The sequence below is a fragment of the Panthera leo genome, chromosome A3 (genome assembly GCF_018350215.1).
Source record: "Panthera leo isolate Ple1 chromosome A3, P.leo_Ple1_pat1.1, whole genome shotgun sequence".
In the NCBI taxonomy this organism is placed as follows: Eukaryota; Metazoa; Chordata; class Mammalia; order Carnivora; family Felidae; genus Panthera; species Panthera leo.
In genome coordinates this window covers 65,543,281-65,570,735 of record NC_056681.1, presented here as the reverse complement: position 1 = coordinate 65,570,735, position 27,455 = coordinate 65,543,281, and the positions used below count along the sequence as shown (strand labels likewise).

The following is a 27,455-nucleotide window of genomic DNA, read 5'->3' as shown; positions in this document are numbered from 1 at the left end:
TTAAAACTATGATTATTTGACATACACAGGATGCCCCAAGTTTAAAGTGACCTAAAGCTGTAGCAAACTGACTCACCCAATAAAGTTCAAATAAACATTTCCTGCCTCTGACTAGAGCTTCACTTTGCTCAGAGAACAACTTCAAGTTACTGCCAACCTGCACCACGCACTTTCAACTGTGTGAAAGCCAGGGGCAAGAGGAAGGGTGTGCATTCAATACATCAGAGAACACTTTCCTTTTACAGCGGTCATCAACATCTTATGAGAAAGAAGCTTCTATGACATGACACGACAGTACGTATGGAACAGCCCCCAAACAGGCTACATGTCCACAATGTTGACTGCTGGAGTGTCTTCCTGCCATGAACAAGGGCAGTGTCTGAAGTTAAGTGGGAATAATGGCATGTCGTTAATTCCCCTCCCCATTTTAATATTATTTTGAGAGATAGAGAGAGAGAGAGAGGGAAGGAGGGAGGGAGAGACAGAGGGAGAGACAGCACAAGCAGGGGCGGGATAGAGAGAGAGAGGAGACAGAATCCCAAGCAGGCTCCATGCTGCTAGCACAGAGTGCGACGCAGGGCTCGAACTCACGAACAAGGAGATCATAACCTGGGTCGAAATCAAGAGTTGGACGCTTAACTGACTGAGCCAACCAGGTGCCCCAGTTGCCATTTTGAAAATGATAGAATCAAGAGGGTTTCAATGGGGAACAGTGAAAAGGATAGCAGTGTGGCTTTGCTGAGTCTCTTCCACTTCACCACATCATCAGAGCGTCACTGTCTTGTACCTCAGTGGCACCTCACAAAACCCAAGGTCCTTCTTCCTGGTTTCCCCCATTGGCTGTTTTGTTCATCAAGTGCCACTCCTGTGGTATAGCATCTGATGACTGTCCTCTCTCCTTGGCTGTTGACCTGGACTCCAGGAAAGCACCAAGGTGTCAGGAACCTTGCCCCTCACTCGTTTGCTCAACTTAGTGGCCCAGTCACCCAGCAGAGGTTTTAGGCTCTGTGCTATGCCTACTGCCCACCCAGAATCTGGTCTTCCCATTCTGGGCAAGATGGTGACATAGGCCAAATCTGTCTTTGATGATACCAAGAGATCATTTAAAGAGGAAGAAGACACTGCCTGTTCATTGGAGCCCATTGTCACCAGTTGCTGGCTGTTTGAAGCCAATGTTAAGGACCTCTGGAATGTTCCTTCTAAGTGTTAAAAACACTTCATAGGAGGGGCGCCTGGGTGGCTCAGTCGGTTGGGTGGCCGACTTCAGCTCAGGTCATGATCTCGCAGTCCGTGAGTTCGAGCCCCGCATCGGGCTCTGTGCTGACAGCTTGGAGCCTGGAGCCGGTTTCAGATTCTGTGTCTCCCTCTCTCTGACCCTCCCCCGTTCATGCTCTGTCTCTCTGTGTCTCAAAAATAAATAAACGTTAAAAAAAAAATTAAAAAAAAAAAAAAAAACACTTCATAGGAATAAGCATAGGAATAAAAGTATTCTTGTTCTAACTCCATTTTCCCAACCCAGCCAAGGTCCACATCATAGTCTTGTTCTTTACCAATGTTCTTCCCATGAGCTCAGGCTGTTCCTCCCAATCCAGTGTGTGACTGTATCCAACTCTGCTTGTTTCTCATGCATAAGCCTTCCTGTGTCTTTGTTAGGTCATAAGCACCAATAGGTGGGGCTCAGGACATCCCTGTCTTGTGTAACCCCATCTTGTCTAGGCTCGGTGCATGTGCAGCTGAGTAAAGAACTAGCTGAGATGCTCAGTTTTGGTGCTAGAGATGGACCCCACACAGGACTGAAACAACTCATTTAGCTGCTGCTCTGATTCCAGAAACTAAGCTGTCACCTTATCGTTTCCTGGGCCCAACACAAAAAGCAGCACCTATAGAGGTCATATTGAGGTGTGATTTCCAGGGAGCTCATGCACCTACTACCCTGCAAATAAAGCCTGTGGTCCTGGGTTAGGTCAGTCCTTGAAGCAGGTTATTGCTGTTGCTATTGTTTTTTCTGTTTCTCTATCTTTGTTTTTGTTTCTGTGCTTACTTGATTCTATTTAGAGAAAAATCCAGCTCACCACTCAGAGGATTAGAACGTACCCACATTCATGGTAAAGTGACCAAGTCTATTCAGTGAAAAGCAATCAAGGAAAGTTTTTTTCAATCTTGTGTATACAAAACAACTGACCAGTTAACTGAATTGTTCCCTTTACAAGTAGCTCCTTTCTTACCTTTCTTTTCTTTCCAAAGATTATGCAAAGTTCTTGTGCCAGCTTTAAAGATAAGCAAATACCAGGTAGGTGACTCTGAATGGAGAAGGTACATCAATATTTCCCTTCAATTGTGGGAAGAATACGGAAACTGCTTAGATGGAGATATTCAGGTTGATCCGCACCAAACGTGAAGAAAAGGAAAGCTGCCCCCCACGTCTCCCGGCTCTGGGTAGCAGACAGAGCTGATCATCTGTAACAAGATCCTAGAATGTAAATTCCTGAACCAAAGGTTTCCAGCTTCCTCCATTCTAGCACTCTGACGGACAGAGTGTGTTCTCATGAAAACCATGGCTTTCCACAACAGGAGGCGTCTCCTGGAGTGATCAGAGCCCCGTCCCCTGCATCTGGCTGCGTCTCTGCAATGCTTAACACCATGCTGGGCTCATCCAAGCCATTCCAGTAATGCTGTACGAAAGCACTTACTGTGTAGCTGATACTGTGTTGTGTCGTGCGTTTTGCAACTGTAGGGCCATATGAAATCAAATCAAGGGCCTGAAGTTCCCACCCGGGGCTAGAGAGCTGTGGTTTCACTGCATCATTGTATTTCTGTCTTTTCCTTTCTATCAATCCCACTTGGCTTGACTTTTAGTCCCATAGTCACGTTGTTGGACTCACATGCATGGCTGCCTTGAACCAAATAAGCCACTCCATGATGGCAAGGAAGCGTGGTTGACATCTCCACTGTGCTAAATCCCCTTTCATGTTCTGACTCCTTTAATAAAGCCGAAATGAAAATGTGCTAATCTGGGGGAAACTGGCAACTTGGAAATAATACACTAACGTACCCATACAACTCAATCCTGTGGATTCTGAACGCTCAATCACATTGTTTTAAATCTTAAGTGGCATGGTTGGTGGCTGCAGGCGTGCTAAAGAGGATTTCCATACCACTTCACTAATACTCTCATTTGATGGCAGATAGAGCGTGAAAGGTGGTTTTTTGATTATTAAATTCTTTGATCTCCATACTACTGCCCACGTTTACTCAGAATGCCAGGCGGTGTGGTGAGATAAACTTCTAAATATTTGGTGTAATAGCACAGGGCCCTCTCAAAGGAATTGTTTAGCTACGGTTGTGCTATTGTAAGAAAGTGCTAAATTCTGGCATGTGTTGCTTTCAAAAATCTATGGGCACGGACTCCGATCGACACCAGGTAGCCTGCACTAAACAGGTATAGGTACTCAAAAAGCAGAACACAAACAGCGTAGGTTTAATGTGTTCACAAACCTTTTGTTCTTAATGACCGGGAAAGGTGGTGATAGGGACAAAGCAAGAGAGAGTTTCGGGTTGAGCTGTAGCTCTGATGCAGACCGGGAGCGGGGGCAACAAATTTAATTTGGCTAGAACGCTGGTTTCTTTAAATGTAGAAATCCATTCTCTAAATAGATTCATTTAATGCCACGAATGAGGGGGAAAAAAAGACTCAGGAACTTGCACACCTCAACAGGAATAGGGTATGACTGGACTATAGTCAAATCCTATTTGTGGTACCTTGTCAGTGGGTGTTTTTTAATGTTCTGATATCGTTCTCCATCCACACTCTCACCTGCTTGGTGTAGTGGTCTGAGGTCAGCCTTTGGACCCAGATTGCCTGCGTTTGAATCCTAACTCAGCTGCTTATTGGTTGTGTGAGCCTGGACAAACACGGACGTTGGCTTCCCCAACTATCAAAATCAAGATCCGATAGTAGTGACTGCACAGAAAACAGATTACCTTTACTATAGGTGCTTGGGTCTGGAAACAAAAACAAAAACCAAAACTGCTAAGGAAAATATTAGTTCTAATTTTTCATTCACAAGCCTCCTTTTATTTGGTGGCTGGCACGTGGCTCACTCAGTGATGGACTCATTTCAAATCAGTCCTTTGTACTACGTTTTAAACTATAAAGCACCATAAAGGTGTTTGCTATCATTGGTGACTTAGCTAAGTTTTTGCATAACACACGCATTAAAACAAAACCCCTACTTACAGAAACCTACCATAGATGCACACCACATCACTACCCAGACAGGACCTACCCTCAGCCTTCAGAAACCACTTCAAAGAGCATTTATATGACTTCAGCTCCCACAGTTAAATGACTGGCAATTTGGAGAGGTTTTCTCGTGCAGGTGGTGACCAGCAGGTGAGTGAGAATTACAAGTGAGAATACTGAAGAAGCGTACAGATTGAAGACCATGTCCCCAAGGCCCTGGTTTGCTAGCTCACTAAAAAACAGGCCACCTCTCTACTCCAGAGCCTTCAAAGGGTCTCCACTGTCATTTGGAACAAAGCCCAAACTATCTTTAATGGTGCTTTTCAAACTTCAGTGTACAGAAGAATCAAAAGGACGCTTTTTTAAGAACACAGATTCCTGGACCCCAAATCCCCAAATTCTGAGTCTGTAGGTCCAGATTGGGACCCAAGATTCTGGATCTCTGCAATCCACTGCAATACTGCTAGTCTGGGGATCGTGTTTTGAGTAGTTCACACTAGAACCTCCCCATCTGGTGGTGATCCAAATTTCAGTCTATCTCACTGCCTCCTACTTGACTTGATTTCACTCCATCTTGCAAGCCGTCCTTGGTCTTTGTCACTTCTGAACCATCTAGGCAACTCTGCTCCCAGGGCCTCCTCTCCACATTTCAAACACTTCCTATTCTCCTCCTCCTTGGTGACGTCCCTTCCAGTGAAGACAGCATTTACAGAACCCTTTCTCCAGTAAACTCATGGCAGTCCTCAAGCCTCCCAAGAGAATGAGTAATCATATCCTGTGCACTATAAACTTATACCATTGGCATATATTGCGAATGCATACAGGGTTATTTGCCTCAGTGCTATTTTTCTACCCTACTTCTTCAACGAGACTTTCTCAGGCCATGAGAGCAGGACTTACACCTTGTATGTAACAGCCAGTCAATAATAATGACTGATTAGTTAGACGTATCAGTCCATGTATTTAATATAATTTTGGTTCTGCCCAGCTAAGACTGTCTGAATTATGAGGTAGGTGAGTACCACCAGACAATCCAAGTCAACACTTTTTTGTGGTCTTGGTTCCTCCAGTGGCTCCTGAGGTCTCTTTCTGAATCCTTTACTGGACCTAGCACAGAAGGCATGCTTATAAATTAGATGGTTCACCACTGATGAGGCTCACCCAAATAGATTACTTCTCTTCATCCTGGATACAGACTAGCTGAGGTTTACACATGTTCATGACCCTTCTTTTAAGAATTCCACAGGGGAGATCTATCCACCAATGATGTAAAGTGCAGGCAAACCATCGCAGTCTCTTATGAACAATGAAAACAAAAGACTTTTCAATTGCCTTCTGACTAATTCCTTACTTAGTGAAATAATCAGTGAGCTGGTAAGGAAACCCTGCTTTCAACCACAGTATTATGTAAAAAATGTGCACTCTCTTGCAATACTGACCTACAAACAATCCAATGCCAGGAAACTCCAAATAAATGCCTGGAAAAGAGGTGCATTTCCAGATTCACATGAATTTTACTGTTCCTCTGCTCTGCGTCAAATTCTTGGTTTGCCACATCAGAGGAAAACTAAGTAACTATTCTGAAATAAACTGGCTTCCTAAGGATGGGCGGTCCTGCATCCGAGAGCCTTCAGGCCCTGCCCGGCTAAGTCTAAGTTTGGTACCTTCATTTCATAAATGCCAATCAATCTTTGGCAGATACTTTCTGAGCACCTACTAAACACAAGGCAGCATGCCTCCAGGGTATAAACTGCTCATTCTCCATCTCTGTTCTCGGAGAACTCCAAGACATGCCATGCCACCTCTTGAGATTATCGTTGGTGTTTCATTATGTACCGTGTGGACTGGGCCTAAACCTGAACATGTGCTGAACAGGCAGAAGAGATGCACAAGACTGCAAGAGGGCACAACATGCACTACCTTAAGCTGCCAGGTACCCCCTCCGTCCCGCCTCCCAGGCACGGTCCAAGTCGCCTCTCAGAGGCCGCCTCAGGCTGTTCTTCGGGGCTCTAAACCACTGTGGTGTCCACTAAGGTGGACAAGGCCTCAGTATACAGTGCACTTCACCCATGTGGCATGTGTCCAAACACAATGCTGTAATATCTCAAATGGGAATAAATTGAAAATTTATCTTTATAAAGGAATGCATTGTTTGGCCAATGAATGGCCAATTCAAATGCATGAAAACTGTGTAACTAACTGAAGAACACAAATCTTTAAGCACACTGACAGCACCCATCTACTCTCTAGCAAATGTGCTAATTAAAATTACGCTTATCGTTTTATCATGGAAGGTTCCTAGGGAACCCCTACCTGGCAGCTAAGAGTTAGCAGTTCTAATTCCATTCCACTCACAGAGGTAGTAGTACATCATCTTTCTGAACATATTCCACATAATTCAGATTTACCACCAATTCTAATTGCCCAAATTAGTTTTCTTTTGCTGTGTATCTGTTTGGATAAGATAAAATTCTGCCAGCTTGGTTAAAACAGAAGCACTGACACAAGAATAATTAGCAGAAGCTCCCGACAAACCCGAGGCAGACTTCGCCCTAGAAATGAGCTTTTCTCCGCGCCATGAAGGCTTCGACCAAGTTCCCACGCACCTACAACCCAGGGTCGGCCAGTGACAACAGTTGCCTGTAACTTAATAGCGCCACAAAAACTTCTGCCCTGCTCTGATCATCCAAATGGAAAATTTATGAGAGACACAGACACATCAGTTCACAGACTATGCCCCGAGCACTAGAAATCACTTATTTTCACAGTTTACTCGAAGACAATGCACTGAGTAATACAAAGTTGTTAAATGAATATACGTCTAGGATTTCTAATTAGAGCAGGTGGTCTCTTGCCCTCTTTTCCCCAGACACTGGTTTAGCAAGAGGCAACCAACAGCTTTAGCCAATCCAACCTCTGATTATCTATTTCCATTTACAAATGTTTGGGAAAAGAAAGGAAGGGAAGGAAAGCAAAGCAAGATCAAAATAAAGGCAGGTGACTCTGATTACTGCAACATTTCCTTTGGGGTGACTCTAGCCACGCCAACACTCAAACGGGCAGGCAGGGATAAACGGAGGGGAATCTACAAAACCCAGGAAAGGGAGTTTATCAATTCTTCCCCCTCACCCGATATTGTACAGGGCTATCTCATCTCCCCACAGACCCCCTGAAGCCCCTTACCACTTTCATGTCCTTCCTCTAGGTCCTGGCCTGCTACTCCTCTATTCTCTCAAGGGAAATGCCAAGGTTAAAATGGTGGCTGAGCTATCTGCAAGCAGCCCTTTGGAATGTCTGTGAAATAGTAATCTCCGGAGGGCTGCTGCTGGGTCTTTACAAATGTGTTGGGGCGGGGGAGAGGAGGGGAGCAATACCGTCTCAGAAGACATAGTTATGACAGAGTCAGCAGCGGCATTCCATCAGCCCCGTGTGCATAAGGCAAGGGGGCCTGAGCTTCCAAGGAGACAATGCCATCAACTAAAGCATGCGTCAACTGGCCCCTTCCACTTTCTCAACTTGTGTAAACACCTTCCTGGAATCAGCAGCATGACTCAAAGCATCTGTGATCATTTACAGCTGGGAAATATAGTAAAGATATTTCAGGGTAATTTTCCAATTGAAAAATATTTAAATGTTCTTTTTTGCTTATGTTTCTGACCTCTAGTCACACCAGACCTTGATCATTAAGACAAAGCAAAGACCTGTCAGAAGGATCTAATTCCAGAATAGGAAGGTAAAAGGGTGTCTGCTAAAATCTGAAAAGTAACGTCTCCAAATTTAGTTACAACAGATCTCTGAACTGAACTGTGGTCCCCACACCCAAATGATCTTTGGAGGTTCCAATGAGAAGAATACCCCATTTCCTCCAAATGACTGTGTCCTTTTTCTCACTGTAAAGCTTAGCAATCAATGGACAGATAGTAACATGAATGGTCTACTGGTAGAGTCAGAGAAAGACTTTCCAAGGAGTGACACTGGCATTCACTTGTTGGGAAAGAAACTATTTCGTGAATAGGTTAGAAACTATGACAAACCCCAACCAAACACTGTTCCTCTTGGAGACTCAGGGAGAGGTTGCTTAGATCACCTACAGACACGTTTCCTGCCACTTGGATACTTGGTGGACAGTGTTATTTCAAGGTTCAGGTCTTGGACGGTCGCTTTCCCCTTTTCTCTTCCCTTAAGGGTAGGCCTTTAGGTTTAAATGAGCCAGGAATTACATCAACACCCCCACCCCCACTCCTTTACCTGTCTGAATAAAAGAAGCCTGGAGAATTATTACCCTATACTCTAGGATCCTAGCTCTGAGGTGTGGAAACAAGGAAAATATTTCAAAGGGTTAAGAATGTGCAAGGGTCAAAGAACTTAAGAGTATGGTCTTGTAAGTTAGAAAGTCAACACCTTCTCCTTCATACCCTGGTTAAAAGTAAAGAGCAACATCTGTAGAAGGCGTCAGCTCACAGTCAGCGACAACACCTAACCCCCCTTCCCCGCCCCCTCAATCACATGCAAAGGAACATAAATTACCCGGGCCAGGGACTTCCAGAGGCAAAGAGAGACATGTGAGCATAAGGTAGCAAAATTCTGTAATACTAAGGAGCCCACAGAGAGAGCCCGAAAGAGCTAGAAAACATCAGTCGCTGTTGACTGTGCCTCCTGCGGTAGTTGGTCGTGCTCCCAGTGTTAGGCCGGTGAGGCGTTTTCCAAGTCCCAGTCCACACTATCCCCTAACTCAGAGTATAGTCAACCTCAGAAAATGTTTCCTTGTACCTCCCCGGTTCTTCTATCTAATCTAGAAGAGAGATAGCTTTCAGTAAGACTTTGCTTCTAGTGCAGGCTGCTGATGATAATCTCAATCCCTTGAGCTATAGTTGAAGCATTTGTGGCCAAGATGTCCTTCCCAGTATCATCCACTACCATTTTCTAAAGAAGCCTTCCATGCAGGGAAGTCTAATTGATTTTGGGCTGCCCAATTAGTCAGTATTAAGAAATACATCATTAATTGACGTTCATGTGAACTTCATTTATAGATATATTTAGATGACTTTTGGGTGTCAGAGGAGTAAGACTATTGTAATGGCAGTTAGCTGTCCTTCTGTGCAGCAAAAATTAGCAAATGAAGGATCTGAGGACTAAAACCTTATTATAGTCAACAACCCTTGGGGCTCAGAGGGGAAGGAGGGTTCTGTCAGGTCATTAGAAATGAATCCTCTGTCCTCTCCCTGGGTTATTTAACAATTTGCATCTTCAAGGAGTTTGATAGGAAAATGCAACTCCAATCTAGGCAGAAGAGGGGTCCAGGGGTCCCTAGTAAGAACTACTGCAGCAGAAAGAATGGAGACGAGGCTTTCTCTGGAAAAAAAAAAAAAAAAAAAAGCTGCAAAAGAGTTCTCTGTCCTGGGAGCGTGCTAGGCTTTCATTTTCAAGTGCAGGGGAAAACAAACTTGGGCTGCTTCACACAGCCTCAAATAGCTTCAGCCCTTGTCAGGTGGGTTTTTGAGGGCCCAGACCACAGAGACTGTCTGGGAGTCTGTGCTCCAAAGTCCAGAACAATTCAGAAATTATTTCAGCTGTTCTCGTTTTAGAAGTAAAACAAAAACACCAAGTAGGAATAAACAAACACATGCTTCTATGTATCTATTTTTAAAAGAAAAGCACAGCTCTGCCCCTGACTTTTTGTCCGTGTTTTTTTTTTTTTTTCCCCTGCGTAACTTCAGAATCTTGCTCATAAGAAAAAAAGTGTCCTGCATTGCTGGACATGGGGGTAATTCCAAAATTTATTCTCCTAGAATATCACCAATTCACTCACTTAGCTGAGCCTAAAGCATTTTAGCTCTCCCGCCTGCTCTTCCTGGCCGTGGATCAATCAAACATAATAACCAGTGGCTATTTCATCAGTATCGCCTAGTTCAATAGCCACCCTCTCAGCCCTCCCTTCCAAGTACCGTCGCCCTCTAGCGGCACAAGCGGCTAACTGCAAGATGTTCAGCAACTGGCTTGGAGAGAAAAGATCAGCTTTTCCCCACTCCGCTTTCTGCTATGGTTTCCAAGAATACACTTAGCAAAATGAGAGACGTGCTTGTATATTTGTGTGCTGTGGTTGTAAATGTAGGAAAACCTACATTAATAAGCTGAGTTTTTATCCTTCACCTCCTAGTTAAAAGGCGCGTAGTGAAGTGGGGAGAGGGAGGGGTGGATGCAAAATAAAGAAAACGGAAAGTGAGCATATCGCAGAGAACCTCAGCCATCATTCTGTCCAACTCTCCTATTTACCCCTCAGTCCTCGTGCTTTGTGTCCAGTACCGGATTCTCAGGGATTGTTTTAGAATCACAGCGGGATTTTCTTGGCATGCTGGGCTTCTCATGGTTTCCTAAGGGGAACACTTTGCATGAAGAGGCTGACTAGATTGGGTAAGACACATCCACCCAGGGAGTGCCCACAGGGATGACCTATCACCAGAACACACAGACTATGCACTGGGACAGATTTTGCCCCTGAAAGCCTAAAAGTTATCCCCAGCAAGAGGATAGGGGCCACGTCTATCTTACTCATTTCCACGTCACCAGCATCTGACGCAGTGCTTTGTATCTGGGAAGAGAGCAAGAAACACAGTTTATGCATGAATGACAGCAACATGCTGAAAAGGTGCTCAGGAGAGCAAGCATGATACTACTCTCCGGGAGACTCTGGACTACCAGTCCTGATTTCCCCCCATCAACGAAAAGAGGGGATTTAAAATTATACTCCAGGAATCCCAGGTGCCAAGGAGGAACTTTGGGGGCCAGCCACCAGAAAGCCAAGTCCCCTTTTATAATTTTATACACTGAGCTGCTCTGCAGGTTTTGTTTTAAGGAAGGGTTCCATTACTATAAACAGCCTGGAACCACCTGCTGTAGGGCATTGGTCTCCACAGAATAACAATGAATCCAAGAGAATTGCTTCTCCGAACTAGAGAGCACAATGCTAAATCAATTCTTAAAAAAAAAAAAAATTAGAAGGAATTGGACACAATTAAAGGAAAAAATAAGATCTGGCACTAACATTGACAGGACTAGACAGAGTTCTTTGGGTGACTGGGATGGACACACAGACTGAGATGCCTTCAGTGTGAGCAGGGCTGAGTATCCTGCAAGCATATAGAACACTCCCGAGCCCTGCTCCCAGTGGCCCATTGCAACCCAGCGGCGCTGGAAGAAAGGCCTGCTTCGTAAAGCTACCGTGAGCGGTCACCACCTGGTGTGCATGTGGGCTCCCCGGGTCGGCGGGGGGGGGTTGGGGAGAGGGCGGTAGAGCTCTGAGACTTAATGCTCCAAGGCCTTGCCCACCCAAATCTCACTCACAACAGGTATCCTGAAACCTCGGACAGGGTCTCCTTTCCACGTCCAGGCAGTGCTCGTGGAAGGGCTGTCTGACCTTACGTGTGGTGGTTATACATGAACTGCTTTCGCAGTCATCCACGTTGTTAACTTCTGCTCTGGGGGCTGAAAACACATTCCCAAGTTGAAATGGTATGTTCTATAGAGAACAGATACGGCAAAACTACTCTTCTCGCGGCATTTAACAGTGTACAGCTCAAAGCCAACAACGTGCTCTGTTGTTCTTTCATAACGTACAGGATAATTCACGTTTGGTTAATCCTATGCCTGGTATTTTCTTTAGTCCTTTAAAGGTCTGTTTGGTTTTCATTCTTATCGTACATGTAATGGTGCACCCACATGACCTTGAGCATAGAGCAGTAAGGACATGTCAAATTAGCAAGGAGAAACGCTCTGGTTGGCTAATCTCTAAAATGTTCAAACATCCCTTGAATTCCAGTTCATTTGAAAATGAATTCAGATACTTGTCTTCAGTAAGCACATGACAAGTAGCGAGCAGATGGCCCAAGCCAGACGCTGGGTCCAGAGAACGTGAACATGCACAGGGGTGGTAGGGAATGCCCACAGTGGAGTGCCTCTCACATCTGCTTGGAAACATTAACAAAATCACTAATCCCTGCAAAAGCAAGATGAATCCCAGTGGTCTCGAAGATGAACTGTTCTGAGTCAGACCACTCTGTACAGACTCACCGATCACTTACAACTGCACTGGTTACCTAAGGATCTGAGTGACAACGAGTGCCCTGGTTAATGCAATGATCTATGTGCTGTGGCCACTGTCCCCGAGGAGTCGAAGAAGAGAACTTCACTGGCCAAAAGAAACAATTAATGTGCAGGCAAACAGGCATTCATAATATTTTACTTCACTTAAAAGTGACATTTTTAAGTAACAGAATCAAGAACCATTCAATGAGATGGAACCCATGGCATTTGGTGAACCTTTTGGGACGTCCAGAAAACCGGAAGTCCCTGGGTCTGTCCTGCTTGGGTGAGAGCGCAGCCCTCCTCTCACCAGGTGGTATATGCGGACCAGGTCCTGAGTGAACATCTTGATCGCAACTTCTGATCGAAAAAGACTCTCTTCTTTCCTTCCACGCTGTCCGTTCCCTCTAAGCCAAGTCTGTGGGATTTCAAATTCAGACCCTTTGACTAACTTCTTCAGCTGAAGTCTGGTTTGACCAAATAAACATTTAGCATCCTAAACAATGAGCCAGTTCCTTTGGAAACATTTCATCCCATCCCCACACAATGGGCGTCTGGATCCCAGCCAGTCCAATTCCGGCTTTCCAGGGGCTGGGTGGACGGCATGGCCAGCTGACCTCCTCGTGTCCTGACCTGCCACAGGCCACCTAGGCCAGGATATTTGTGTCCTGTCAGGACAGAAAGCTTTAGTCACTTGATCCTGGTAGGCTCTGCAAACGTGGGTCCTCCCTCCGGCCTTGTCTAGCATCTGTGTGAGCTGTAGCAGGCCGTTTTCTCTCACGGGAATTGAACTAGCCAGTCGCTAAGGTTCCTTCCAGCTCAAACTGCAAAGTACTGAGAAGGGCATGAATTCATCCATTATTTTGCTCCTCTTGCAAACCAAAAAGTGAGGGCAAAGAGGGGGTCGAGGAGAGGAAAGCGGGTTAAAAGTAACTCTTGAGGTCTGAACCTAACCTTCTCATTTCATGTCAATTGGCTGGCGGGGGGCCTTTGCCTCTTCTGTGTTTCAGCCAGTGTAAGAAGAGTCCCTGTGAATAATCCTGACAGAGATCTTTTTATATTCTCATCTTTTCACAAGTGGTTCCTCTTCTCATCCTCCCAACAGCTTGGCCAGGAAGCCAGGGAAGCTATATCCAAATCCCCGTTTTTGTGGAGGAACAAATTGAACTTCTGAATGCTTGAGTAAAAAAACCAAACCCAAACAAAACTGAACAAAAATGCAAAGTCACAGAGCTGAGTCATTCAGCAATTTGAAAAGAGAATCTTTCTTGCCTTATCCTATGTCTCGCCCTCTTTCCAGCACTTTACCCCAATAACTTTATCAACTGTGTGTTAGAGTTCTATGTCAGGCGAGACTGGGTGGGAAGAAGGTTGCGTGTTTTCCAGATTGCTGCAAATTCCTCATTCCATGTGTCCCTTGAAACTGGGTGGGTTTCTGTGGAAGAAGTGATGCAACGCGACTCCTGAGGTTAATCACAGATGGCACTGAAGGCTCCCCATTGTTCGCTGGAATGTTCTCTCTTGAAATCTTCAGCCATCACACCTGCCCTGGGGCCACCACGTTGTAGGGAAGCTCAAGTCAACCCATGCGGTGAGAACACAGGGACAGGCTTGGAGACCCCATGAGGAGGGAGGGATGTCAGCCAGTCCCCAGCTGCCTCAGCCCCCTGCCCCCTGTTTCAACCACCCTCTGACTGCCCTGAGCCAGAACCAACCAGCTGGGCCCTCCAAGCTGAGGTGACCTCTTTTGCAGCAAAAGTAACCAAAACAGGGCCAAAGTCGCATCTTTCTATCAGGGAGGAAATGCCCTCGTCTCTTTCATATGTTCAGGGTTTCTCATTAGCATCAGAGCCATGAATTCCACCACTAAAATAAAAGGTTTGAGAGCTATCTTTAGAAAAGAGAAAAGGTAATTTCAGCCCTGCTGCTACCCACAGGAAGGATGGTGTCAGGAGGACAAAATCGAACTCCAGGCTTGTCTGGTTTCCAACATTCATTTTTATACAAAGAGACAGTTACTCATAACACATAGTAAAAGCTCTTAATGAATAGTGATTTGGGAGGAAATAATCTAGGGGCACCTGGGTGGCTCAGCTGGTTAAGTGTCCGACTTCGGCTCAGGTCATGATCTTGTGGTTGACAAGTTCGAGCCCCATGTCGGGCTCTGTGCTGACAGCTCAGTCTTGGGATTCTGTGTCTGCCCCTCCCTCTCTGCCCCTCCCCCACTCGTGCTCTGTCCCTCTCAAAAATAAACAAACATTAAAAAAAGAAGAAATAATGTAAAATCTAGAAACACCTAAATGCACTAATTGCCACCAATTTCTGCCTTAATCACTACAACACCTTTTGAGAAAGGAAAGGAAAGGAAAGAGGATCTGGGGACAACAGCATATGCTCCCTCCAGGTAACACCTACGAAATGAACAGCTTTATCAGGAAGCCTTGTGCTGACCCATGAATCCCATCTGAAAGTGACTGTGGGCTCGGCTCACAAGTGGGCTTGGTCAGACACATCAAGGGTTACAGAGTCCAGCTCTGACGTCTGCCTTTTGGGACAGTTCTTTGCAGGCAGAGTGTACCCAGAAGAGCGAGATCCGAAAGAAAGGGTCTGTAAGCCACGAGAGGTGGTGGGGAGGCGGGTAAAGCAGCAAAGGTGCTGACATGAAGAAGAGGAAGCTAGACTGGAGTGACCAAATATGGTAACAGTGAGCAGCCCCGGGCACCTAATGATGCACTCCTCCCAAGAGCTTGTTTGCATTTTACAGATGAGGAAACTAAGGCCCAAGGTTACAGAGTGTGATTGTCACAGAGCTGGGCTTCAAACCCAGGAAACGGGACTCCCTGAGCACTGTTCCAGAGGCAGAACTGGGGCTGAAGATGGAACTGACAAGGCCAACGCCACCTGGGGTTCAGAAAGGAGGAGAACGTTCTATCTAGAAGGGCTATCAAATAATAGTCACTATAGGGAGCTTCCCAGGGCAGAAAATGCGTAAGAGGAAGCTGTGTAATGAGCTTTTGGTGAATATGGGTGAAATTGCAGAGATGCTGAGTTTGGATAGGAGTTGCCCTGAGGATCGAAGGTTTTTCGTTCTCCTGTCATTCTTCTCTAACTTAGCTTACCTTATGTATGTGGGACGTGTGCTCTCAGTGAACAGGATGGGTGTCAGTGTCTGAGGCAGCAGAAACACACCGGTGAATTGACAGGCAACTTACGTCACGGCCTTGAATAATTGCTTACAGGGTCTGTCCCTGCACTTCCTCAGTTATATGCAAGTGATAGGAGGCCGTACTGGGCCTGGTGAGGAGTCACCGTCCTGTAGCCATGCTGCACGAATTTGTACCCCAGCTCTGCACCTTCTTAGCTGTGGGTTACAAAACCATATTTGCCTCAATATCCTCATCTGTAAAATGGGCGTGAGAACAGTACCCACCCCCTTGGGCTGGTTTGAGAATCCAGCAAGCTTGTATTCTGTAAAGAGCTGGGAGCAGAGGCTGGCACCAGGCAGGCATGGAGTGAAGATGATGGCAATTCTGCTCCTATCTCACCAGAAGGCTGTAGTGTTGGGAGGGGGGAGAGGGGGGAACAAAACAAAACAACAACAACTACATACAGGAAATAACAAAAAGAATTTGAAATAAGTAGCTATTTTATATTAAAAAGTTAAGTTCCCTTATAACACAACAAGGTCCTTATTAGGTCCGAATTTCTTGGTCTGCAGATGACCCGTGGGGTCCAAACAGTGAAAGGTTCCTGCTTTCAGAGCTGGGCTTCTCACCATGTCTCTAATCTGTTTTTGTCTCCCATCCAGTAATTTCTGCAGAATCACTGAAGGTCCTGCTTGTATCTCTTTGGCCACTGCCCCAGGCCTTTGACATTCTCATTCTGGTGACTTCACAGGAAGCTGTAGGTAGGACAAGGTCTTACATTTAGGCTTATAATTCGCTTTAAGTGGATTTTAGCCGATGGTATGGGAGAAGGTTCTACATGTCCTGGCACCATTTGCTGAAAAGATGATCCTTCCCGCAACTGAGTGGCCTTGTCCCTCTTGTCAATGATCCATCCATTCACCATAAATGTGAGAGTTGATTTCTGGAATCTCTGTTCCACTGATCTGTAGGTCTACCCTTATGCAGGTGCCACACTGTTTTGATTACTGTAGCTTTACAGAAAGTTTTGAAATGAAGGAGTGTGCCTCTTCCAACTTTGTTCTTCTTTCCCAAGATTCCTTTGGCTATTCCAAGCCCTATGAATTTCCACATGAACTTAAACTTCAGATTGCCGTTGTTTGCAAAGAAGCCTGCTGGGGCTTTGATAGGAATTGCATCGAATATGCAGACCAACTTTGGGAGAAATTCCATTTCAATAATATTGTTTTCTAATCTATCAATATGGACTGTTTTTTCATTTAGATCCTCCTTAATTTCTCTCAGTACTTTGTACTAAATTTTTTTTTAATGTGTATTTATTTTTGAGGGGCAGAGAGAGAGAGGGAGACACAGAATCCAAAGCAGGCTCCAGGCTCTAAGCTGTCAGCACAGAGCCTGACATGGGGCTCGAACCCACAAACTGAGATCAAAACCTGAGCCAAAGTTGGACGCTTAACCAACCGAACCACCCAGGTACCTCCAGTACTTTGTATTTTTTAATATAGAAATCTTCAGCTTCTTTTATTAAGTTTATTCTTGAGCACTTAATGCTTTCAGATGCCATTGTAAATGGAGCTGTTTTCTTAACTTCATTTTCGGGTCACTCCTTGCCAGTAGATAGAAATGCAACTGATTTTTGTAGGTCCATGCCCTTGCCCTTCCTCTGCTCTTTTATTAGTTCTAGTAAGTTCTTATGTGTGTGTGCATTTGTTAATATTTTCTACATACGGGATCATACATGGTGACTTCTGAAAGAGGCTCAACCCTTAGATACACTCAACTACTAGAGGGATGAGGGATCATGTCCAAAGTGACACAACCATCGATTATTCAGCTTTTCTCCTCTCCATGCACCCCAGAAATCATCCCTGAATATTTGCTTCTCACTTGACTTCAGTGAAGCCTTAAAAAAGAAATAAATAATACACACAAGTGGTAAAGCACCGGACAGATAGAACAGTCCCTAATAAATACTATGCCGGGGCACCTGGTTGGCTCATTGGGTTGAGTGTCCAACTCTTGGTTTTGGCTCAGGTCATGATCCCAGGGTCTTAGGATTGCGGCCCATATCAGGCTCTATATGGGAGTGTGGAGCCTGCCTGGGATATTCTCTCTCTCTCTGCCCCTCCCCTGCTCATACACACGTGTATGTGTGTGTGCGCGCGCGTGGGCACACGTGCATGCTCTCTAAAAAAAAGAAAAAAGAAATGAAATGCAGCATGACTTCAAACTGGGTACCAGATCCAGGAAATAGCTTCCAGCTTCCCCCAAAGGAGATCAGAGCCACGTTAAAGTCTGCATCTGGTAAGAAAATAGCAAGGGTACTGCTTCGTGCTCAGGGGTTCAACCACACCACAGGCTGCATGACTGAGCCTCAGCTTCCTCATCTGTAGAAGATAAACACACCTGCCCTGTTCACAACTTCCCAACCTTCACCACCAAGTCTCAGAGACAAGGTGACAGCCTGTATATGGTACACAGAGATGTCTGGACAACTCCTTGCCACTGGGAACCACCAGCCTGAGGACCCGCTACTCTAGGCTGCCCCAGGGCTGGCCTCGTTTTTGACAGAAACAGTCACGTTACAGTGTGCCCACAACGCCCTGGTGGTACCCTGCCTGGAAAGCTCACATCCGAGCATCAAATGACACCAGCCGGAGGTATTTTGAGAACTGCTGTTGCAAAGAGAATTTGTGTTCAGCACCCAACCTGACATGACACACAGATCGCCATCCCCCTTCCTCTCCCACTCCGCACAGAATGAAGGTGCAGGGAGAAGAGAAGAGGATCATGAGGAATCGTGGCCTTTACGGGACCCCTCAGATGATGACCCAGGAGGTGCTTCTGCCCATGGGGGACCTCGTGAAAAATCACCATTTTGGCTTTTATATGTTTTGCTTTCATTTTCCTGGCAAAGAGTGAGGCTTTGATTAAAAAAAACAAAATGGAAGAAGGCACATCCCAAATGTACTCACCCGCCCACAAATGACTCCCAGGACATGGCTGAAAAAAAAAGTAAAAAAATCAGAGGTCTACCAAGTCATGTTCTTTCTAAGCCATGGTAGCAGTGTCCTGAAATTGCCCCTGGTACCCTCTGGAACATCACCAAGGGGCCAGTGCCAGGGGCGGGGGAGGGGAAAACCAACCCCCAAGGTGGTTCCTTCCCAACCCCCAAGGTCACACCTAGCATTTTGTAATCCATTTGGCTCATAAGGGAGGGGCTGGGAGAGAGAGGAGGCAGGGAAGGCTGGAAAGGAAACCAAAAGGCCAGAAATAATGCTTTCTCTCCACTGCAACCCACAGGGATGAAAGCCATTAAGCTTGGAGTGATTACAGAAATGAGACTCCCTCTAGGGAGCAGGACCCAGAGCCTAGGTGTGCCCCAGGGCAGGCACATAGGGATGCCCAGTGAGCAGCACTCAGACAGCTTCTCACGGCTTGGGGATTAGAAGGAAGACTGTTGACATGAATTGCAGAAACTCAACAATCACACAATTGCTCATAAGAAATTACCAGGGTTAAACAAAACTAAAAGGCAACCAACGGAATGGGAAAAGATATTTGCAAATGACATATTGGACAAAGGGCTAGTATCCAAAATCTATAAAGAGCTCACCAAACTCCACACCCGAAAAACAAATAACCCAGTGAAGAAATGGGCAGAAAACATGAATAGACACTTCTCTAAAGAAGACATCCAGATGGCCAACAGGCACATGAAAAGATGCTCAACGTCGCTCCTTATCAGGGAAATACAAATCAAAACCACACTCAGATTATCACCTCACGCCAGTCAGAGTGGCCAAAATGAACAAATCAGGAGACTATAGATGCTGGCGAGGATGTGGAGAAATGGGAACCCTCTTGCACTGTTGGTGGGAATGCAAACTGGTGCAGCTGTTCTGGAAAACAGTGTGGACGTTCCTCAGAAAGTTAAAAATAGACCTACCCTATGACCCAGCAATAGCACTGCTAGGAATTTACCCAAGGGATACAGGAGTACTGATGCATAGGGGCACTTGTACCCCAATGTTTATAGCAGCACTCTCAACAATAGCCAAATTATGGAAAGAGCCTAAATGTCCATCAACTGATGAAAGGATAAAGAAATTGTGGTTTATATACACAATGGAGTACCACGTGGCAATGAGAAAGAATGAAATATGGCCCTTTGTAGCAACGTGGATAGAACTGGAGAGTGTGATGCTAAGTGAAATAAGCCATACAGAGAAAGACAGATACCATATGTTTTCCTCTTATGTGGATCCTGAGAAACTTAACAGAAACCCATGGGGGAGGGGAAGGAAAAAAAAAAAGAGGTTAGAGTGGGAGAGAGCCAAAGCATAAGAGACTGTTAAAAACTGAGAACAAACTGAGGGTTGATGGGGGTGGGAGGGAGGGGAGGGTGGGTGATGGGTATTGAGGAGGGCACCTTTTGGGATGAGCACTGGGTGTTGTATGGAAACCAATGTGACAATAAATTTCATACATTGAATGAATGAATGAATGAATGAATGAATGAATAAATAAATAAATAAATAAATAAATAAGAAATTACCAGGGTTAGAGTCTTGGTGGTGGTGCCTGTAAAGCTTTCCTGCTTTGGCCCTTTTCTTGTGAAAGGTAAACATGACTTAAGGGAAGTGACTTTATAGATGTGGGCCATGAGCTCGCCTAAGCCACCCTGTGAACAGGGCAGCTGAGTGAACAGCAGAAGGCCAATGTAGGAAATGCCAACCCCCCAAGGCCACAGGGCTTAAAGTTTCCCATTAGTCCAGAGGCCTGGTTTTCCCCTACAGCCTTCACTGGCTGTGACAATGGCATTTGAGGCTGGCACTGTGCTGAAGGGCCCGGTCTTTGCCCCAGGGGCCTTATAGTTATGAAGGGGAAATGCATATCACAAGACATTAACCGCAGAACATGAAATAGTATGTCCTCAAGACCTAAGTGGAGGTAAAGCAGGAGGAATTGGACAGAGGGAAACCAACGAGGGAGATTAAGATAGGTCACCTAGAACAGATGGGACTTAGGACTCAGTAGAAAAGTGGAGGTTAGGTCCCTCAACCCTTGGTGACCCAGATGGAATCAAGTGAGAAGACTTTCCCACAGCTTTCAGGAAACCAGAAGGGATTTCCTGCAACAGGTATATAACCTACAGATGCTTCCCTCTTGCCAGAGTGCTCCTCAGGAACAGTTCAGGCTTAAACCAGCATGGCTCCTCAAGGCCCGGACTCTGGTCTGGGCTCATAGTTCATTGCAAAATGTGTGTGTAAAGGGTTCTGCACCATCTGGTACATGATTTCCATCTCACCCTATCTCAGACCACTTTAAGTCAACAGAGGCTTAATGGACCTGTAGGTCTCAGTGAGGCCTGGCTACAGGCATCATCAGGACTGGAAAGAAGCCTGGATGGCACTAATCCAAGGGCAGGGGCTTCCATCACACTCTGAGCCCATTCTGCAACTAGTCACTGCTTGGGAAGCTTTTAGACAGAAACCCTGAGGCCCCTGGAGACACTAAAAAGGGCCGGGGACCGGATAAGGAGAAGACACCAGGAAGGATGGGCCTGGACCGGCATTCCTGCCCCAAGCTCAGTCCAGAAGGGGAAAGAAGGGCCTGTGTCTTCTTCTTGACCTTCTAATTCTGTCAAGGTCAAGTCATCTCTATCAGGGGACCCCAAAGAAGGTCTTCGGGACTCTAGACTGCAAGGAAGAAAAAACTAACCTGTTTTTAGAACTTCACTGAGTTCCTCCCATACAGGTGAGAGACCAGGCTTCACTGGAGAGCCATATAACACAGGCCCAACGATTACACTGTGTGATTTGTGCCATGTGGACATGTGAAAGAGGAGAGTGCATTCTCTCTGGGAAGGAGAAGGAAGAAGGCAGGAGTCACTCGGAGATGGGTCTTGCAGGATGAGCACCATTCCCCCAGTTGGAGAAGGCTCTGAGTGCCCTGACCAGGCCCCTTTTGCATTCAAAGCCCAGTGCATTTCCTACCCAAAGGAAAGACTCACCTCTCAGATGCTGGTTTCCTTCACCACCACCAAAACTCCCATGCAGAGCAGATCACTTCCAGCTATCACCTACCTCTTCCTGGAGAAAGGCCAAATGTTAGGGAAGAATAGGGTCGAGGACCACTGGGCAGATCCCTACCCTGGGTGAACCTGCCCCTGCCCCTGCCCTCTGTGCGGAGACTGAGGCAGAGCAGATCACTTCCAGCTATCACCTACCTCTTCCTGGAGAAAGGCCAAATGTTAGGGAAGAATAGGGTCGAGGACCACTGGGCAGATCCCTACCCTGGGTGAACCTGCCCCTGCCCCTGCCCTCTGTGCGGAGACTGAGGCCCTTGCTCAGAAAGCCATCTGTTTGGTGGGAGGTGCTGGCAAGTCACTGACTGCAGTGAACACCATGTGGGCCCTGGCTGGAGGTGAGGAATCCTTAGAAGTGGGAAGCTGATGGCAGAATACAAAATACAGAAAGAACACACAGGAAGACTTTTCCATTTTACTAACACTCTCAGGGCTCTACAAAATGCTGTTTAAGCCCAAGGACAATGAATGAATGAAGCAGGTAAGGACTGTTGTCCCCATTTCACAGATGGAGAAAATGAGGCTCAAAGGAATCACCATCCAGCAGCCCTGACTACAGCTAGTGAGAAACAGAACAGAAAATAGAACCTAATTGTCCTGGTTTCCCCCATGTGCCCCTGAGCAAGGTGCCAAACCTTACTGCAGTGGGCAGGTGCGTCCATCTGTGGAGTTCCTGTCCACGGTGCAGAAGGAGTTCAATTAAGACACTGATTTTATGACTGTTGATAATAGTTAACACATACATTGGCCTTCCAATGTTCAAAGCACTTTTTTTTACATTTAATGAGCTACCCAGCTGGTCTTGGTGAAACTGAGAGAGAACAACATTTCAAAATCAAGTTCAATTTTCCAGGATTTGCTTGGCACTTGACAGCAAACTTTCTGTATGCAGGTCAGAGGTCAGCAATCAAATTGGAAATGCTTTGATGGGATTTTTTTAGGCCAAGATATCTTCTCTCTTGAAAAATTGTTTCCCAAGTTTTGTTTTTGAGTCATTTACCATGCTCACTCAAAAATAAATGAGTTAATGATTAAGTAAATAAGAGAGGGGAGAAAGGGGACCACTTTGATTTAAAGCCTTGAATGAGTGAAACAACCAACATCGTCAAGTTGGACCCAGTCCACTTGAGTGTTCTGAAATGTATAGCTTCTCAAACAATGAGCATCTAAAATGTGCTTAATGGCCTGAGCACTATGGTGACCTCTAACTTGGCAAGTTAGCCAGGATGTGCCAACTACATCGCATTGACCTTGCACTGACCACACGGCACTGTGAGCTCGGTGGCCTGCTGCGGGGGCAGAGGGTGCAGTGACTTCCCAAAATGTCTTCCATGACACGTGTTTTGCCTTATTCTTGTTTCAGCCGTGGATCTTCATCACTCTATAAAAGAGCATGCGCATCACCAGTTATTTGTGGTATTTATCAACCCCTAACAAAATCTTGTCAAGTTCAAGTGCTTGGTCCCTTTGGCCAACTGGAGAGGAGATTTCTATACTCTTTTTTCTGAGCTTTTAGAAAACAGTATAGCAAAGAGTGATTCAGACGAGGAGCACAGCTTCAGTGAGAGCCCTTGCCCATCGGCTCATCTGAATCAATCTATTCGTGTGCCTTGAAACTTACTCTAACGAGGGATAAATACAGTCAGGAAGGCTGGGTCTCCCGGAAAAACAAATGCCACAGGATTTCTCCCTCAAATAGTTCATGGATATCAGGTACATCTCTCCTGACCCAAGAAGAATCCACTGCAGGAGAAGGGACAGAGAACAAGGCTGAGCATGGTCCTTCAGTGCTAAGTTGAGGAAAGCGGCAGAAAGCTCAGTGTCAGGCCCATGGCGAGCTCTCAAGAGCTGCTTGTTAACTGGCAGATGATATTGGAAGTAGGGTTGTTCTAACGAGGTTCACTTATTACCAGAAATAGACTGAGAATGTGGAACACCTCGTGAATCCCATCTAAGTCCTTGCTTATAAGATGGTATTTTCAAAAGGATTTCTGAAGGAGTCATGCCCAAGGTGATGCCCCAAGATCAGTGCTCTACTGTTGCTGCTGTAGTTGAAGAGTTGATTCTCCCACTTCCTTTCAGTTTCCAACCAGCCACATAGCAACCCTAACCAAGAAGAATCCACAATGAAGCCGAATTGAAGTTTTTTAATTATGAAAGAATATACCCCACATGCTTAACGTTGTTCCATCTTTCAGTGTGATATGTATATCAAAGAAAGCCAAAGCTGAGATTCTCAAACTTTAATGCACAGAAGAATCCCCTAGAAGGCTTGTTAAAAAAACCACCTGGGACTCAGCCCAGACCTTCTGCCTCATCAGGTGATTTTGATGTGAAGCTAAAGTTCTGTGGGCCACTCTTGGGGAAGACTGCTCTGTGGAGCTGCTCTGCCCCATGTCATCCACCAAGGCAGCCTTTTTTCACAGTAGGATCTATGGGCCTCCGTCATCTGGTCCCAGCCTACCTACCCAACCCCCCTTCCTTTCCCCCCTTTCTGGTCAGGTGAGTATACCCTCACTCTCTTCCCTAACCCTGAAACTACCATGCCATTTTCTCTCTCTGTTTACTGCTGCCTTTGAGAGTCTATTTGTGCTGATCCCCTGGCCTGTAGATTCCTCCACTGCCCATCTCAGAATTCAAACATTGCCATTCTGCCTCCTTGATGTTATGTAATCAGGACTTAAAGTGCCCTTTCATTATTTCATGTAGCTAAAGCTTCCATGCTAAATAAGAACATCAATGCCTTAAGGACCAAGCCCAGATTTTCTCATTCACTCATTCATTCAACAAATATCTACCAAATATTTGTACCACTAAGCACCACGTTACCCTTCTCTCTTATCCTTGGTCTCTAGACCAGGGTTTTGGAGAGTCTCTGGTCTACACCACCTGTATGGAAAAGAATTTAATGTGCATAGCTGGTGACCAAAATGAGAGACGTGTATTTTGGCCTCAGGCCTAGGGTAGCTGGCTTAAAGCCTTAACGAGGACAGAGCCCATGATGTCACCCATCGCTGCTGCATTCAGGACACTCAAGCCAATGGACCCAGACACTCGCCATCCTCTCTTCACAGGAGGGTCTTCCCCACTTTGGAATTCTGCATCTGCTGGGAGGTGGCTACAGCCAGAATACATGAATCACTCCAACACAAAAAGTCTCTATTTCACTCACAAAAACACCCACGTTTTCAGACAAATTGATAAGAGCTGTAATGATTCATGGATGTGGAAACAAATTCCTTTCTGATTCCTTCCGTGTGGAGCTCCATGATGAAAATACAGGGGAGCAGTCAGAAGTAACAGAACATTTCTGTCACCTTCCTTTCTCTGAATGATCATCACAAGTGCCTCCAGCCCTGCCCTGTGCCTCCCACCCGCACCACATCCCCACCACCCATCCACACAACTGGGTCTCTTCTTTTTTTTTTTTTTTAATTAAAAGAAGTTTGGTGGATGCTTCCATTATTTAGCATGGTGCCTTCTAGGCAACCATCACCTTGAGCGCCACAGATCTCTAGTGGAAGGTACACTATGTAATTGCCCCTTGAGTTAAAACATTTCAATGTAACATATCAAAAAAGAGATCAACTGGGCATTTCTAATGTTACTTTAAAAAAAAAAAAAAAAACACTGGAATAATTACCGCATGTATGACTCTTACCCTCCACTGTTGGACTGAAAGTTGTTTTTCTTGCCATATAAGCATGTCTATAAGAAGTCCAAACAAGCTCTGGGTTATATAACATATTTCACATTTTTGGGGGCTATAATTAGAGCAATAAGATTATGGCAATGATCCTAGAACAGATTAAGGACATAATTGTGATGAAAGAGGGCTCTGGGTCAGTAAAAGTACATATCTGAAACTGTTTTATTTAACATGGTTTTGGCACAGGAGCAGTAGTAATCCCCTATTTACAGAACACCTTTCAAAAAATGTGTTTCTGAAGGCCCCACAAGGTTTTCCCACTTCACATGTTTAATCTGGATGTAGAGTTGCCTTGTGAGTTTAGAATGAAGTTATAAAACCAAGAGAGGGACTCTCAGGAAAACCACCACAATTTTGAAGGGCGTAAAGAGGCAGGTGACTCAAGAGAGGCCAATATGGTTTCTAAAACTTTACCATGTTCTCCTGTTAAAAACGCTACACTCAACACAGCTGTGCTGGCATATGATGTCTGAAAATGAAAACGCTGACGAGGGCAGTGCCTGTCCATGAAGCAGTGTCCATGGAAAGGCCCACAGTCAGGTCGGAGTAACCACACTGGCTAACCTGGGGGAATCAGGAGAGGGTCTCTACAGCTGAGCTTCTGGGAGTGAACCCCTGCCCCTTGCCTCTGACATTCTGTAAGATGGACAGAAGACCCCCTTGGAGAAGGAGATTTCTTCTCCCATTGGTGACTTAACAGTATACTCCTCGCACTCCTCTTGGGGAACAGTATACTCCTCCACTGCTCTGTGGAGCTGCTCTGCCCCATGTCATCCACTGAGGCAGCCTTTTTTCACAGTAGGATCTATGGCCCTCTGTCATCTGGTCCCAGCCTACCTACCCAACCCCCCTTCCTTCCCCCCTCTCTGGTCAGGTGAGTATATCCTCACTGTCTTCCCTAACCCTGCAACTACCGTGCCATTCTCTCTCTCTGTTTACACCTGCCTTTAAGACTCTGTGCTGATGGTTGAAACTTAATAGAAGGACCAAGAAAGGGATACCTGGGCCTTGAAGATGGAGGTGAAGGGCCCTGGCCCTGGTTCTCCAGAGGCAAACAGAACAGAACCGTAGGCTGGCATGTGGACCTCTTAAGCCTGGCTGGCCAGTTGACTCTGTGGCTAGAGCTTATTTAAAGTTGGAACAGAATCTCGGACTCTAACCTCTCCTGCTTGCTTCTGTTTGTTTTCTCTTCTTACCAATGTCCCTTTTGAAAAAGCCCAACTTATGCAGGCAGTAAACAGTCAGAAAAAAAACTTTTTCCTTCCCTTAATAAGAATTTAAAAACGGGGAGGGGGCAACCTTCTTTTAGGGGGGACTAGGACATTGGGGGTAAGAAGTGAACAGGAAAAGGGAACTCACAGAGCCAGAATGTGGGTCAGCCACGGAAGCTACAGCCTGAGTCAGAGGGTTTGATGAGATCCACATGCTACAAAGACCCACAGGTACCGGTCCTTACGACGCTGTTCATTTACCCATTCTGACTTGTCCTTTTCACACTGACCTATTTTCAGCTGGCCAGTATTCACAGTCGTCAGCTTTTGGAGCTTACATAGAACTCGCATATTAAAAAACGAGACAAACAACAAAACAAGTGAGATCCCTAGAAAGGGGGCTGCCACATCAAATTATATTGCACCCTGCGATACAGAAGTCAGATATTCTGGTCACTAAAAATCAGCCACAGAAAAGAAAAGCTTATATAATGTCCATAGGGTAGAAAACAAGAGGGTTTGAGCTGAAGTGTTAAAACGGGAGACTGGCTTTTTCTACACCAAATTGCCAGCAGTGCATCGTAGTCGTAGAATTTTAAACGGAACTATAAACAGTGTAATGTAAACTGACCTACCGTTTGCCATGATGCATATGGAAAGGTATTTGCGAGGAAACACTTCAGGACGATGTCGTTCATTCCACATTAAGCAAAACAGCTATTATTTGTGACCAGGCAGTTAGCTTGGTAAACAAACCCAAGGTCATCAGTGCCTTCATGGTTACTCAGGAGAGTACCTGTAAAGCCCGTCCTAGACTATGTGCTCAGATTCCTCCAGCCCTGCAAATGCTGTCACCTCCCGCGTTCTACATTTTCCAGCCTTACCTCTAGAAGCCGGCATGGATGTGAGCAGAGTTCCAACAGGTGTAGGGAGAAATAGGCATAGGTGAGTTTCTCTCTTTAAAACCCAAGAGGGG

General features: G+C 45.7%; 1 protein-coding gene and 1 long non-coding RNA gene across 6 annotated transcripts in view; both read right to left on the bottom strand.

Annotated features, from left to right (window-relative positions):
* The window catches only part of PRKCE (protein kinase C epsilon), a 498,956-nt gene that overhangs the window by 94,538 nt on the left and 376,963 nt on the right, over nucleotides 1-27,455 (bottom strand). The gene's annotated exons all lie outside the window — the stretch shown is intronic.
* LOC122216011 lies at nucleotides 631-1,602 on the bottom strand. Its single transcript, XR_006200655.1, has 2 exons — nucleotides 1,551-1,602; nucleotides 631-911 (listed from the first exon to the last, which is right to left on the bottom strand). It is a non-coding gene; the product is annotated as an uncharacterized LOC122216011 (long non-coding RNA).